Raw genomic sequence first — 16,230 nt, forward strand, 5'->3', positions numbered from 1 at the left:
GAGAATATGTTGGATAATATAAATAGACTAAACTGTGTATTGCACATAATTATTGCTCAATGGGGCTTCAAAAGGGTAGTGGGCTGGGTGAGTGGAATCCGTAGTGATTTGCACAGCCTTTTTTTTTTACAGCCCCCTCACTCTGGAAGTGTAGAGTTCTTGAAGGGTGGGCTTGTGTATTTAAGCCCTTGATTCCCCTGGTTTGTTTGTCAGTCTTTGCATGTGTTCCGTTATGCTTGTGCCTTGTTCCCTGTGTTTGTTTCTTTACATTCTGGATTACTTTGTTGACCTTATTGTTTGCTTAAAAGCTACATTTAGATATTTAATCCTTGCCTGCCTCATTACACATTACTATATAACTTACCTTAGGGAAGTGGGTAAAACAGAATGTAAGAGCAATCTACTTTATAGCTCTGTGGTACTGGGTTTATGGAAGCTGCGCAGCGCTCCCTAGGTAATGTTTTGCAGACATCTTCTGCATTACCGTGCAGACCAAAATAGTCTCAATCGTTTGTGCTGTAAAAATGTTCGTTTGTGCTGCTTTGGTTTTTTAGATATTAAAATCATTTCTGGGGTCACTCAGCCCCCCACATGCTCCAAATTCTCCCCAAACAGTCTCGTTTGTTTGTGCTTCGATCCAGCTTTTAACGGACACAGCGGATCACAGGATGTGTGGAATGTATAAACTCCAAGGTAAGTGTTTTAACTTCTTACTGTATTTATATATGTGAATAACAGTAGTAATATTAACATTGTCATAAATATTGGCACCATAATCTGTTTGCTGTAGCTCTGTGTTTATGCATATGTAGCGCCCCCTAGGCCTATTTCCTGGTACTAAAGGGCGTGCCTGGGCTCTTAAATTAATCCCAATAAACTGTATATATAGAATTCTTGCGGACCTCCTGTTTAAATGTCTGTTTGTGCAACTTTACTTGTGATAACTATTAAACTTTTAAACCACAACCCTGTATACTTACTTGTGTGTAACTGACTTAAACCATATTCACATGAAATATCATTTACATATTCAATCTATTACCCAATGATATCTTACACTAAATAAATACTCAGGACTCAGTTATTGAAATGTTAAATAAAAATGGAGTTTATTAAATAAATAAAATATTAAATTTACCAAAAGAATGAATTCTCAATATCAACACACAACAACAAAAATAAGATACAAAATGTATCAATGAAGAAATGTGTCAATGAAGGAAAGTATTCAACAAATACTTACTTAGCTTATTGAATAAAATTAAAATCACCTCAAACCTCAAGTTTGAATTAACTTCAAAATGTAAAAGAAATAAACAAAAATTACATGTACCTCAATAGCCTCAAAATGTAATAAGCTTAAAGACTTGTAGGCTAAAATACAGCACATAACACATCACGAAACACACACACTACCCGTGATTCACCCACCCCAGTCCTTGCCGGCAAATGAGCTAAAACTTAACAGCTAAACGTTGCAGGCCTGGAGCGTCGCTTGTGTTCGGTGTGGCCAAACAAAATGACCCCTTCACTCCCTTTGGAGCAAAAGAAACAATTTACAAAAAAAAAATACCTTAATCCCAAGTGGTGGTTCTTCCGTCGAATTACCACACCGTCACAGGCAGTCTCTCACGCGCGATGACCAGGGGCTGACAATCACTCACGCGACAGGCATCCTCTCAGTGACGAAACGGTAACTTCAGCAAACCGTCAACAACTACAAAGTGTTCGGCTTCCAAGTTCACAATTCAGTCCGATTTGTGTGCACAAGACCTAAACAAAGTCCAACTGGCAAATATACAACGTTTGTCACGTTCTATTTTTCAGTTTAACCTCTAAAACATGGAGCAAATCCTTGACGCAACTTCTCCTCAGCTATATCGTCTTTTTTTCTTTTATATCTCCGGTTCCGCCCTTTCACCTCACGTCACTCCATGCATACAAAAATCATATAGTAAAATATTTTGTACCACCAAACATCAAAATATTACATGTTACATTATACATTTCACTTCACCAATGAAATCCTTTAAACAAACTCTTAGAATAAATTAAACACATACTTGAAACAAACACAATTGTATATCAAACTACAACTCCCTTTATTTTTACCTAAAATGAATAGAATGGATATGAACTACAATAAATTTGTTTCTTGTGCTTACTTCTAAATTCTAATATTGTATAACTTTAAAATAATTTCAATCTAATTTATTTAGCACTTAGTTAACTTAAATGCTTTTTAGCACTGTGCTACACCCTCCCCCTTCTGAAAACTAGCATGTCCTCATGCGCTATATTTAGACAGGAATACGTCCTCTTCTTTCGGGGCAAGGATTAGCAAGAGAGCATCTAAAACATTGGGCCATGGGATGACACCAAAGTGTTTTGCACTTCCTCTTCTCAGGCTCTTGACTTATATGAACCACAGTAAGGGGCTTATTGACTGGCTTCCCCGGCTCATCATACGTAAAGCGTGTCACAGGTTTTACCTGTCTTTTCGGACGTCTTTCCCAGGTAAATTCTTCCACAGGCACTTCATCTTCAACCACTTCACACTCAGCAGGACGTTCTCCCCCTTCAGACGCTGAGGCGTCCACAGGGTCTGGTTGTGGTTGTAGACTACTTCCAGCGTCATCATCCACAGGTGTTTCTCCAGCTTCTCCAACTTCTTGAGCATGGCTTTGCTTCAAGTCATCAGACACTGGGGTACTCTCAGGTAGGATTTCTCTCTCAGGAACAGCAGAAGGTATCCATCTGAACAGTTCGCTCACATCACCTCTCAGAGGGAAATACGACCCATTATGTTCCTCATCAGATGAGGACCCTTCAAATCCATCTTCAGCATTCATTTCTCTGACTTCCTCATTCCTTGTTTCCTTTCTTACCCGTTTCTGATTTGTTTGGGTTCTGGTCACAGGACAATGAGGGGTCTTTTTGCTCTCTTCGGGGTTGGCAACCTCACAGACTCTCCTATGGTTAACAGGTGGTCTCTATGAAGTGTCCGTATACCTCCCATTCCTCTTTCAGGTTTCAATCTGTAAACAGGTAAGTCTGGCAATTTCTTCACAACAATGTATGGCAATGGATTCCACCTATCCTGTAACTTGTGTTTTCCTGTCAATCCCAGATTCTTTATCAACACTCTGTCTCCTTGTTCCAGAGTATGATGTCTCACTCTTCTGTCAAAGTTTTTCTTGTTTCTATCATGGTTCTTTTACGAAGCTTCGGATGCAAGTTTGTACGCATTCTGCAGTTCTTTTTTCATGCTCTCCACATACTGCTGGTACTTCACTGTATCCTTCCCATCAGCAGAAGTGTTAAAGCATACATCAATGGGCAAGCGGGCTTCTCTTCCAAACATGAGTAAGTATGGCTGAATAGCCAGTAGCCTCATTCTTCGTACAGTTGTACGCGTGGACTAGTTGACTGATGCTCTGACTCCATTGTGACCTTTTTGCAGGATCCAAAGTTGCTAGCATCGACAGTAGCGTCCTGTTGAATCTTTCTGGTTGTGCATCCCCTTGCGGGTGGTAAGGTGAGGTTCGAGACTTACGGATGCCTAACATCACCAAAAGGTCTTTGATAAGGTGACTTTCGAAGTCTCGCCCCTGATCGGAATGGATTCGCGAAGGTAATCCATAATGCACAAAGAATTTCTCAAACAGGGTCTTGGCTACAGTTATAGCTTTTTGATCTTTGCACGGGAAAGCTTGGGCGTAGCGGGTGAAATGATCTGTTACGACCAACACATTTGCGATCCCTCGGGAGTCTGGCTCAATAGACAAGAAGTCTATACAAACTAAGTCAAGTGGACCTGTACTTGTGATTTGACCCAATGGAGCAGCTCGTTGCGGAATTGACTTCCTTGCGATGCATCTCCCACAGTTCTTGACGTAACTCTCAATTTCAGTGTTCATTCTCGGCCAGTAGAATCGTTCCTTCAGGAGTTCAGTCGTCCGTTCAACTCCAAGGTGTCCAGTGTCATCGTGTAGGGAGCGCAGGACCATCCGACGGTATTTCTCAGGTAAGACTAACTGTTGTCTTTTGTCTCCAGACTGTTGGTTCACCACTCTGAAGAGAAGGTGATTCTTCACAGTCAGCTTGGGACTTTGTCTTTGCAGGAGCACTATGCTTGGATCTTGATTCTTGGCCATAGACTGAAACTGGCCAGTCTCGACTGCTTTCTTTACTGCACCTATGACTGAATCTTGTTCTTGAGCTCTTCTCAACTCATGGTGGCTCAATTGTTCCAAGTCGCTTATCTCCAACTGTGTCGGACAGGCATAGACGCTAGGAACACTCTTGGAATTGGCTCCTAATTGATCTATAAGTCTGTGTGACCCAGTTTTCAGGTATGGAGTGGTTATTTGGCAGATGGCTTTAACTCCAGGGAGAGATATCTCATCCCAGTCAGGTGACACTTCAGTGGATGGTAACTGACGTGAGAGCAGATCAGCATCAATATTGTGTCGACCTGGTCTGTATTGGACTTTGAAATCATAGGTGGCAAGAGCTGACAACCACCTATGTCCAGTTGCATTGAGCTTGGCCGTTGTTAGGACGTATGTGAGTGGGTTATTATCTGTTCTCACTGTGAACTTAGCCCCATAAAGATAATCATGAAACTTGTCCACGATCGCCCATTTCAATGCGAGAAATTCCAATTGATGAATGGGATAGCGCTGCTCAGGGGCACTGAGTTTGCGGCTTGCAAAAGCAACAGGCCTCAGACCATCAGGATATTCTTGATTGAGGACGGCGCCTAAACCATTCAGACTTGCATCTACATGAAGTACATATGGTTTTGATGGATCAGCAAAGGCTAGCACTGGGGCATGAGTGAGGCAGTGAATGATGTTATGAAATGCCTTGGTGCACTCTTCGTCCCAGCGCTCCCCAAAAGGCTCTCCTTCTTTGAAGTAATACTTCTTCTCTTGGGCAACCTTGTGCCTATTCTTAGGAGGGTAACCCTTTGTGAGCTCAGTGAGTGGTCGAACTATGGCCGAGTAGTTCTTAACAAACCTTCGGTAGTATCCGCAGAATCCGAGAAACGATCTTAAAGATCTCAGATCTGTAGGCAACTTCCAGTTCTTGACAGCACTCACTTTCTCAGGATCGGTGGCTGTTCCTAGTGCAGAAACTATGTGTCCAACATACCTTACTTGTGGCTGACAAAACTGACACTTGTCAAGTGATATTTTCAGACCACACTCTTCAAGTCTGTCAAGCACTTTAAGTAGTCGTTCTTCATGCTCCTCTAAGGTTCGTCCGAATACAATGATGTCATCTAAATAGACAATCACCTGGAGCAGATGCATGTCACCCACAGCTCTCTCCATCAACCGTTGGAAAGTTGCCGGGCTCCAGTTATGCCTTGGGGCATCCGTTGAAATTCATAGAACCCTAGAGGACATATGAATGCTGTTTTTCTCTGTCTTCTTCAGACATGGGTATCTGGTAGTACCCACTCCGGAGGTCTAGCACAGAAAACCAACGACTACCGGACAGGCAATCCAAGGCATCATCAATCCGCGGAGTGGTGTACTGGTCAGGGATTGTTCTGTTGTTTAACGTGCGATAATCAATGCACATGCGTACACTTCCGTTCTTCTTTCTGACAATTACTATTGGTGATGCATATGGACTTCTGGATTCTTTGATGATGCCTGCTGCCAGCAGGTCTTTCAGGTGACGGCGTATGTCATCTATATCCGCTGGGGCTATGCGTCTGGATCTTTCTCTAAATGGTCTGGGGTCTGTAAGTCTTATGTGGTGCTCCACACCCTTGGCGAGACCCACATCCCACTCATCAAGAGAGAATGCATTACCTCTTTTGGATAACTTCTGACGCAGCCTTTTTCTCCAGACCTCTGGAATCGGAGATTCACCAAAGTCAAACAACGTCTCATCAAGAACCTTGGATGTAGATTTAGGTCTCTGGGCAATCATAACTGTGTCAGTGGGATACACATGAGCCAGGACGGTTCCGGCCAACATGGTGACTTCTCTCAGTGTCTCATTTCTCAGCAGTACTTTAAAACTGTTGACATTTAGCTCAGATGATGTTAGCACCACCGGCTGAACGAGCACTCCAGCAGGTAGCGTCACAGAAAGAGGTGTTTCAACCATGACAATGTCTTTTTCTATGGGTTCCCTGCATCCAACTTTGCAGACAACATATCGTTCACCTCTGGCAGGAACAGATAGAGGACCTGGACCCATCCATTTGACTTCCCCTTTGGGCTCTTCCACATCCATCTCTTGGCTATGGGAAAGTTTCACTTGTTTTGGCTGTGGTAAAATTCTGAAAGAGCAAGCCTGTGAATCTGTGGTGTCAGCATCTTTGCACAGAGCAGCTAAACGATGAAATAAGTTGGCATTTGTCCCAATGACGACAGGATTATGGTCTGGGCCACTTGGCTCGGGACAAACTAATGCTAACACGGAGATAGACTCACTCACTCCTGTAAGTGTGGCTGGAAATTCCACATCTACTACTATGTAGCCTTGATATGGGTAGCTGGAGGAGCTCAAACCCCATATCGAAAGACCAGTGATGGGGTGAATGGGAACATTGGGCAAATATTTCTTTTGCCACTTGTCAAATATTATCGTGACCTGAGATCCACTGTCCAATAAGGCATTACATGAATGGCCATTGATCTTGACGCAAATAGTGGAGGCAGGGCCTACCAAACCACTAGGAAGGTTGCTTTGAGCAGGTTTGCGAACATGGCTCTTCTTGCAATAGGCATCTCTGCTCACAGTCGGATGTGGACTTGGCTCACTCTTCCCACCCTTGGCTCTCTTTAATGAACGAAGCAGCTTTCTGATCACTTCCGGGGGTTTTCTGATTCTTGGCACTGGCTGGCGATGTGCCCATCACCACCACATCGGTAACAAAAGAAATCATCACGGCTGACTGAGGGCCTGTTTCTCTCATAAGAGCTCACAGTTTGCCGCTGAAATGTCTTTCTTCTTGGGGTTGCACTGCCCTCTACATTCATTACAGTCAGCTGTTTTTGCAATTGCTGAACTTGAGTCTTCAAGCTCTGTACTTCAGGGTCTATTCGTGCTTCAGCACTCTCAGAAGTCACCTTTGCTTTCTGTTCTGGGGCTTCAGGTAATGCCGGGGCCTTGCGTGACTCTTCCAGCTTGGCACGCAGCTCCTTGACCTCAGCTTTCAATGCTTGAATCTCAGTGGGTTTTGGTGTTGGCGACACTTTAGGGATCACAGATTTCACCGTTGCATCAAGCTTACACCGGGCCGCTTCATTTTCCTCCTCCTCACGAATCTCGTTCAGTAGTTTCAAGAAAGTAGGCGGGGACTCTTTTCTCTCTCTCAGCCTTAACTTCAGCAACATCAAGTCAGACTCTACCGCACCACGAAGAAGTTGCTCAATTCTCACCCGATCAACTTGTGCAGGTTGTAGTCCACCTCTCTGAACTACTTTGGTCAATGACTTCTCCATTCGACGGAGAAACTCAGACAGTGCTTCACCGGAGTTCTGGCGAAGAAGTCTGAATGCAAAATACAAATCTTCACTGGACTCTGAAGTCCCAAACGCACTTTCAAGGGCAACAAGGTACTCAGATGCACTAGCATCACCATTAGACAATCTAACTGCCTTGATAATCTCAAGGGCAGGACCCTTTAAGCTTTCAACAATGCGCTTACGCTTCTCTTTTCAGCACAATCACTTTCTGCTATCATCAACTTAGCTTGCTCTATCCAATTCTCCATGGTTTCCTCTCCGCCGGAGTAGGCACCACACCGGAGAACACACGCAGTCGCTTGTAAGCAGTGGAATCACTAGAACGCTTTGTTGTCTTTTCCAAGAGCTCACCAACTGCCCGAATTACTGCTTCAGGAGAACTAGTAGGGAGAGGGAAAGCAACGCTTGAACATCAGTCATGGATTTACCTTCATCTTGTAGAAGCTTTCTGAGTTTTGCAGAGAAATCATCAGGGGCAGGCTCTTTGTCTCTGACGACCACAATCTTCCATGCAGGATCACCATCCTTAGGTAATACATCAGCAGGAACCCGAGAAGGATCAATCTTTTCACGACATTCACACAGCACCAGCAAACTTGTTTTAGCCGGACCTTCTTTCGAAGAACGAACACGTACTCTGCCAAATATTTTCACAGTTTCCATTGTGCTCTCAATAAAGGCTATATCAACATCAGCTGGAACATCCAACAACAACAATGCATGATCGGGCTGAACCAATGCATCATTACACCAATCCAGCAGCTCTTGTTGCAAAGCAGAACTGTTTCCTAATTCCATTTTTTTTTTCTTCACACTCCAGATCAAAGACAGCAATGTAAGTTCAACTTAGCGCTCTCTGGAGCATCATCAACGTTAACAGGAAGGAAATTACAGCAAAAATGATCCCAGCGGTGCCTCCAATTTGTGTAGCGCCCCCTAGGCCTATTTCCTGGTACTAAAGGGTGTGCCTGGGCTCTTAAATTAATCCCAATAAACTGTATATATAGAATTCTTGCAGACCTCCTGTTTAAATGTCTGTTTGTGCAACTTTACTTGTGATAACTATTAAACTTTTAAACCACAACCCTGTATACTTACTTGTGTGTAACTGACTTAAACCATATTCACATGAAATATCATTTACATATTCAATCTATTACCCAATGATATCTTACACTAAATAAATACTCAGGACTCAGTTATTGAAATGTTAAATAAAAATGGAGTTTATTAAATAAATAAAATATTAAATTTACCAAAAGAATGAATTCTCAATATCAACACACAACAACAAAAATAAGATACAAAATGTATCAATGAAGAAATGTGTCAATGAAGGAAAGTATTCAACAAATACTTACTTAGCTTATTGAATAAAATTAAATCACCTCAAACCTCAAGTTTGAATTAACTTCAAAATGTAAAAGAAATAAACAAAAATTACATGTACCTCAATAGCCTCAAAATGTAATAAGCTTAAAGACTTGTAGGCTAAAATACAGCACATAACACATCACGAAACACACACGCGGGCCCACACGCACACACAAACACACACACTACCCGTGATTCACCCACCCCAGTCCTTGCCGGCAAATGAGCTAAAACTTAACAGCTAAACGTTGCAGGCCTGGAGCGTCGCTTGTGTTCGGTGTGGCCAAACAAAATGACCCCTTCACTCCCTTTGGAGCAAAAGAAACAATTTACAAAAAAAAAAATACCTTAATCCCAAGTGGTGGTTCTTCCGTCGAATTACCACACCGTCACAGGCAGTCTCTCACGCGCGATGACCAGGGGCTGACAATCACTCACGCGACAGGCATCCTCTCAGTGACAAACGGTAACTTCAGCAAACCGTCAACAACTACAAAGTGTTCGGCTTCCAAGTTCACAATTCAGTCCGATTTGTGTGCACAAGACCTAAACAAAGTCCAACTGGCAAATATACAACGTTTGTCACGTTCTATTTTTCAGTTTAACCTCTAAAACATGGAGCAAATCCTCGACGCAACTTCTCCTCAGCTATATCGTCTTTTTTTCTTTTACAGGTCCTTCTCAAAAAATTAGCATATTGTGATAAAGGTCATTATTTTCCAAAATGTAATGATAAAAATTAAACTTTCATATATTTTAGATTCATTGCACACCAACTGAAATATTTCAGGTCTTTTATTGTTTTAATACTGATGATTTTGGCATACAGCTCATGAAAACCCAAAATTCCTATCTCAAAAAATTAGCATATCATGAAAAGGGTCTCTAAACAAGCTATTAACCTAATCATCTGAATCAACTAATTAACTCTAAACACCTGCAAAAGATTCCTGAGGCTTTTAAAAACTCCCAGCCTGTTTCATTACTCAAAACCGCAATCATGGGTAAGACTGCCGACCTGACTGCTGTCCAGAAGGCCATCATTGACACCCTCAAGCAAGAGGGTAAGACACAGAAAGACATTTCTGAACAAATAGGCTGTTCCCAGAGTGCTGTATCAAGGCACCTCAGTGGGAAGTCTGTGGGAAGGAAAAAGTGTGGCAAAAAACGCTGCACAATGAGAAGAGGTGACCGGACCCTGAGGAAGATTGTGGAGAAGGACCGATTCCAGACCTTGGGGACCTACGTGAAGCAGTGGACTGAGTCTGGAGTAGAAACATCCCCGCATTCCCCAGGTCAAGCCACTTTTGAACCAGAAACAGCGGCAGAAGCGCCTGACCTGGGCTACAGAGAAGCAGCACTGGACTGTTGCTCAGTGGTCCAAAGTACTTTTTTCGGATGAAAGCAAATTTTGCATGTCATTCGAAATCAAGGTGCCAGAGTCTGGAGGAAGACTGGGGAGAAGGAAATGCCAAAATGCCTGAAGTCCAGTGTCAAGTACCCACAGTCAGTGATGGTCTGGGGTGCCATGTCAGCTGCTGGTGTTGGTCCACTGTGTTTTATCAAGGGCAGGGTCAATGCAGCTAGCTATCAGGAGATTTTGGAGCACTTCATGCTTCCATCTGCTGAAAAGCTTTATGGAGATGAAGATTTCATTTTTCAGCACGACCTGGCACCTGCTCACAGTGCCAAAACCACTGGTAAATGGTTTACTGACCATGGTATTACTGTGCTCAATTGGCCTGCCAACTCTCCTGACCTGAACCCCACAGAGAATCTGTGGGATATTGTGAAGAGAAAGTTGAGAGACGCAAGACCCAACACTCTGGATGAGCTTAAGGTCGCTATCGAAGCATCCTGGGCCTCCATAACACCTCAGCAGTGCCACAGGCTGATTGCCTCCATGCCACGCCGCATTGAAGCAGTCATTTCTGCAAAAGGATTCCCGACCAAGTATTGAGTGCATAACTGAACATAATTATTTGAAGGTTGACTTTTTTGGGGGTATTAAAAACACTTCTTTTATTGGTCGGATGAAATATGCTAATTTTTTGAGATAGGACTTTTGGGTTTTCATGAGCTGTATGCCAAAATCATCAGTATTAAAACAATAAAAGACCTGAAATATTTCAGTTGGTGTGCAATGAATCTAAAATATATGACAGTTTAATTTTTATCATTACATTATGGAAAATAATGACCTTTATCACAATATGCTAATTTTTTGAGAAGGACCTGTATATCTCCGGGTTCCGCCCTTTCACCTCACGTCACTCCATGCATACAAAAATCATATAGTAAAATATTTTGTACCACCAAACATCAAAATATTTCATGTTACATTATACATTTCACTTCACCAATGAAATCCTTTAAACAAACTCTTAGAATAAATTAAACACATACTTGAAACAAACACAATTGTATATCAAACTACAACTCCCTTTATTTTTACCTAAAATGAATAGAATGGATATGAACTACAATAAATTTGTTTCTTGTGCTTACTTCTAAATTCTTCTAAATATTGTATAACTTTAAAATAATTTCAATCTAATTTATTTAGCACTTAGTTAACATAAATGCTTTTTAGCACTGTGCTACACCTACATAGGGTGTGTGTGTGTGTGTGTGTGTGTGTGTGTGTGTGTGTGTGTGTGTGTGTGTGTGTGTGTGTGTGTGTGTGTGTGTGTGTGTGTGTGGTACAGGTCAAAAGTTTAGAAGCATTAAGATTTTTAAATGTTTTTGAAGTCTCCTAATCTCACCAAGGCTGTATTTATTTGATAAAAAATTTAGTAAAATAAGTAATATTGTGAAACAATACACATTAAAATAGCTCATTTCTGTTTTAATATAATTTAAAATGTAATTTTATTTCTGTGATGTCAAAGCTGAATTTTCAACATCATTACTCCAGTCTTCAATGGTTTGTTTGTTTGTTTTTCATTTCGTTTTTGTTTTTCTTTTTGTTTGGTCTTTCCTATTTGTAGTCTATATATGCTCTATTTTATACTATGTGTTGGAATGACAATTGTCAATTTGACTGGCACAATAATAAAAAACTCCAGTCTTCAATGTCACATGATCCTTCAGAAATCATCCTAAAATGTTGATTTTGTGCTCAACTATAATCAATTATTATTGGTGCTCAATTATTAAGAATGGTTCTTATTTTTGATCAATGTTTAAAATAATTTATGCATGCTTAATATTTTTGTAGAAACTGTGATAAATGTTTGTGTGGATTCTTTGATGAATAGAAAGGTAAAAAGAACAGCATTTATTTGAAATAGAAACCATTTTTTAACCTTTTTAACCATTTAAATGTATTTTACTGTCTCTTTTGATCAATTTAATGTTTCCTTGCTGAATAAAAGTATTTTATATATATATATATATATATATATATATATATATATATATATATATATACATACTGTACTATATATAATTTTATATGAAGCAGCACAACTGTTTTCAAATGATAAGATTAATGAATGTTTCTTGAGCAGCATATTAGAATGATTTCTGAAGGATCAGCGGTTAAGGCTCTGGGTTACTGACAGAAAGGTCGGGGGTTCAAGCCCCAGCACTGCCAAGATACCACTGTTGGGCCCTTGAGCAAGGCCCTTGACCCTATCTGCTCCAGGGGTGCTGTTTCAGCATGGCTGAAACCCCAGCTTAGTTGCGAAAACAACTGCATTTCATTGTACCTGTACTCTGCACAATGACAATAAAGTTGAATCTTAATCTGAAGTATTGATGCTGAAAATTCAGCTTTGATCACAGGAATAAATTACAGTTTACTATATATTCAGATAGAAAACAACTGTTTTACATTGAAATAATATTTCACACTTACTGTTTTACTGAATTTTTTATCAAATAAATGCAGCCTTGGTGAGCAGAAGAGACTTCTTTCCGAAACATTAAAAATCTTTTTCAAACTTTTGACTAGTACTAATATACACTCACCTAAAGGATTATTAGGAACACCTGTTCAATTTCTAATTAATGCAATTATCTAATCAACCAATCACATGGCAGTTGCTTCAATGCATTTAGGGGTGTGGTCCTGGTCAAGACAATCTCCTGAACTCCAAACTGAATGTCAGAATGGGAAAGAAAGGTGATTTAAGCAATTTTGAGCGTGGCATGGTTGTTGGTGCCAGACGGGCCGGTCTGAGTATTTCACAATCTGCTCAGTTACTGGGATTTTCACGCACAACCATTTCTAGGGTTTACAAAGAATGGTGTGAAAAGGGAAAAACATCCAGTATGCGGCAGTCCTGTGGGCGAAAATGCCTTGTTGATGCTAGAGGTCAGAGGAGAATGGGCTGACTGATTCAAGCTGATAGAAGAGCAGCTTTGCCTGAAATAATCACTCGTTACAACCGAGGTATGCAGCAAAGCATTTGTGAAGCCACAACACGCACAACCTTGAGGCGGATGGGCTACAACATGAGTCTCGATTTCTGTTGAGACATTCAGATGGTAGAGACAGAATTTGGCGTAAACAGAATGAGAACATGGATCCATCATGCCTTGTTACCACTGTGCAGGCTGGTGGTGGTGGTGGTGTAATGGTGTGGGGAATATTTTCTTGGCACACTTTAGGCCCCTTATTGCCAATTGGGCATCGTTTAAATGCCACAGCCTACCTGAGCATTGTTTCTGACCATGTCCATCCCTTTATGGCCACCATGTACCCATCCTCTGATGGCTACATCCAGCAGGATAATGCACCATTTCACAAAGCTCGAATCATTTCAAATTGGTTTCTTGAACATGACAATGAGTTCACTGTACTAAAATGGCCCCCACAGTCACCAGATCTCAACCCAATAGAGCATCTTTGGGATGTGGTGGAACAGGAGCTTCGTGCCCTGGATGTGCATCTCACAAATCTCCATCAACTGCAAGATGTTATCCTATCAATATGGGCCAACATTTCTAAAGAGTGCTTTCAGCACCTTGTTGAATCAATGCCACGTAGAATTAAGGCAGTTCTGAAGGCTGAAAGGGGTCAAACACAGTATTAGTATGGTGTTCCTAATAATCCTTTAGGTGAGTGTATATTACATATTTGTGTATATGTGTGTATATGAGTAAACTCGTGACTCAATTAATTACATTTTTTTACTTTTGAAATTTAATTACTGTGTTGTATCGAACATCCATTAACACAAATAATGTACCACACAAAATAATAGACTTGAGAAGCCTGACTTCCAGAAAAACAGGTACTACTTCTCAAAACAGGAGTAGGAAAACAAGGGTGTGTGGCATATAACAAAAATACTTGTATTGGTGAAATTACATTTAAACAATGCAATCAGTCTTTTGTGTATAATACAGCATGTGGGCATATTTTGTGTTTTTCTGACACTCCTGTCACTCCACTTCTCAGGTCGTCATACATCTCCCAGACATATGGAGACCTCCTGCTGTACGCCACATAATGTCCAAGAGCATCCTGGGTTAAGCCTCTTTTCAAAGCAATGATTGTCCTTAAAGCAAATCTCTCTCCTTGGAGCATCAGATTGGAGGGAAATTCCCACAAAGGAAATTCTGTGGAGTTGCTTCCCAGGTCAGTGTCAATCCACATAAGTTATCCCAGACTGTAACTGTGAGAATCTTTCCCTGCACAGAGCCCTTTTCCTGAGGTATCTGTCTTGAATGCAGAGGGACACTGTGACAGACTTTGTATTGGCCTGAGGCAAGGGGACTCCAGAAGGGTAAGGCATTCTTCCACTGCGGCCTAAAGATGAGCTATGCCAGAAGCCTGCAGTACATTAACAGAAGTACAAACAAATGGAACTTCCTGGTGACTTGTGTGCTGAGACCACAATACTGTGAGGAGCACTGATTTGGGAAGGAAACACATGCACGTTTTTCAACAGATCAACTTTCAGTCTTTTCCCCTCACAGATGGATCTGCATGGAGCCATTCAGGACAAGGAGAGAGATATGAATTCCTCTTCCTCTTTTTGGGTGGAACTGCTAAGCCTCTCCAGTTTTCAACAGCGTCTTCATATGTTGGATGGATGTTTGTGACATTTCAGATTTCCCAGAACAGGAAGCATCCATTTCTGGTTTTCCATCTACACTGCAAATTGTGGTGGGTAGTGGATTGGCTCCTGTTATGATCACTGTTGCAACAGCTGCATCCTCTTTACCTTTTTCCTCACCTTTATGTTTTGCAGAACAAATTTTCATGTTGCAATGAATCCATCCACCCGAATAGGCAAGTTTTCATGCATGGAAAAGGGCACGTTTGATGTTTTTGAACTCTGCTTCAACATTGGCTGAACTTGAGTTGATGTTGGTGTTTCGAAAGTGAGGGATCATTACCCCTGTCCAGAGTGGTATGTAACTTGCAAGCCAGATTACATTGGGAATAATCTCAGGGAGGAAGTGCATATTATCACGATCCCCATTATCTACAGCAAGTGACCTGCTCTCCTCACATATGTCTGTTACCCACTGTCGTAGGTCTGTCTGTGTTTGGTCACATGGATCCACTTCCAGGTCCTCACCCTCTACATCTGGAATGATGACACACCCTTTTTTTATTTCTTGCACCTTTCTGATATGAGGTGAGCTCCAGAATTGTCACTGCCCTCTGCTTTGCTGAGAGCCACAACAGTAATACTGCGTATTATTAGTAGCTCGTTTTGCATCGTCCATGGAATGTGACATGAGAAGCTGTGCCATTGACCTCACAAAGAAATCTTTAATGCGGCAGATCAAACAAGGTGGCACTTTTGCTGACTAAACAGACTAAACCGAGTAAGACACCACAACACTTATTGATGTAGGTATTTAGATCAGGATGAGGAGTAAAAGCCTTGACCAGAGCTCCGAGCAAAGCCAGAGAAAAGTCACTCACAACCTCTTTTGGAGTTGGTGCACCTGCACGTATCCATTCTGTCAGCCAGTGTATTATTGCATTAATATTGTGTCTTTCTGACAGCATTTGCACCTCTGGGACACTTGAGCTCTCATCCCCTGCCAGAATGCCCTGATATAAGAATATATGGTCAGACTTGCCATTTGGTCTCTGTAGTTTCCTTACTTCTGAGCCAGTTGCATCAAAACTCACAGTGGGGTTAGTAGATGTCTTTGAGAATGACTTGTACATGTACATTTGTGTTTGACTCCAATAGTGACAGAAAAACTTGTCCAGTCCAATGTCTTTAATGCGACCACTGTGCGGTGCACTGTATTTTAACATCTGCAGTGACACAATGGGATCCTTGTCACCTAATTCTAAATAATTTCTCTCTTGCTTTGCTTTGTGCAGAGTGACCAAATTAGGCAGATGACTTGGCTCAGGATCTCCAAAATCCATCAG

General features: G+C 41.5%; 1 long non-coding RNA gene across 1 annotated transcript; it reads left to right on the forward strand.

Moving 5' to 3' along the window:
• Nucleotides 1-231: 231 nt before the first annotated feature.
• LOC127644022 (uncharacterized) lies at nucleotides 232-15,978 on the forward strand. The gene is made up of 6 exons (XR_007970615.1): nucleotides 232-454; nucleotides 642-693; nucleotides 14,284-14,463; nucleotides 14,805-14,994; nucleotides 15,080-15,241; nucleotides 15,369-15,978. It is a non-coding gene; the product is annotated as an uncharacterized LOC127644022 (long non-coding RNA).
• The last annotated feature ends 252 nt before the right edge of the window (nucleotides 15,979-16,230 follow it).

Source organism: Xyrauchen texanus, chromosome 1, assembly GCF_025860055.1.
Source record: "Xyrauchen texanus isolate HMW12.3.18 chromosome 1, RBS_HiC_50CHRs, whole genome shotgun sequence".
NCBI lineage: Eukaryota > Metazoa > Chordata > Actinopteri > Cypriniformes > Catostomidae > Xyrauchen > Xyrauchen texanus.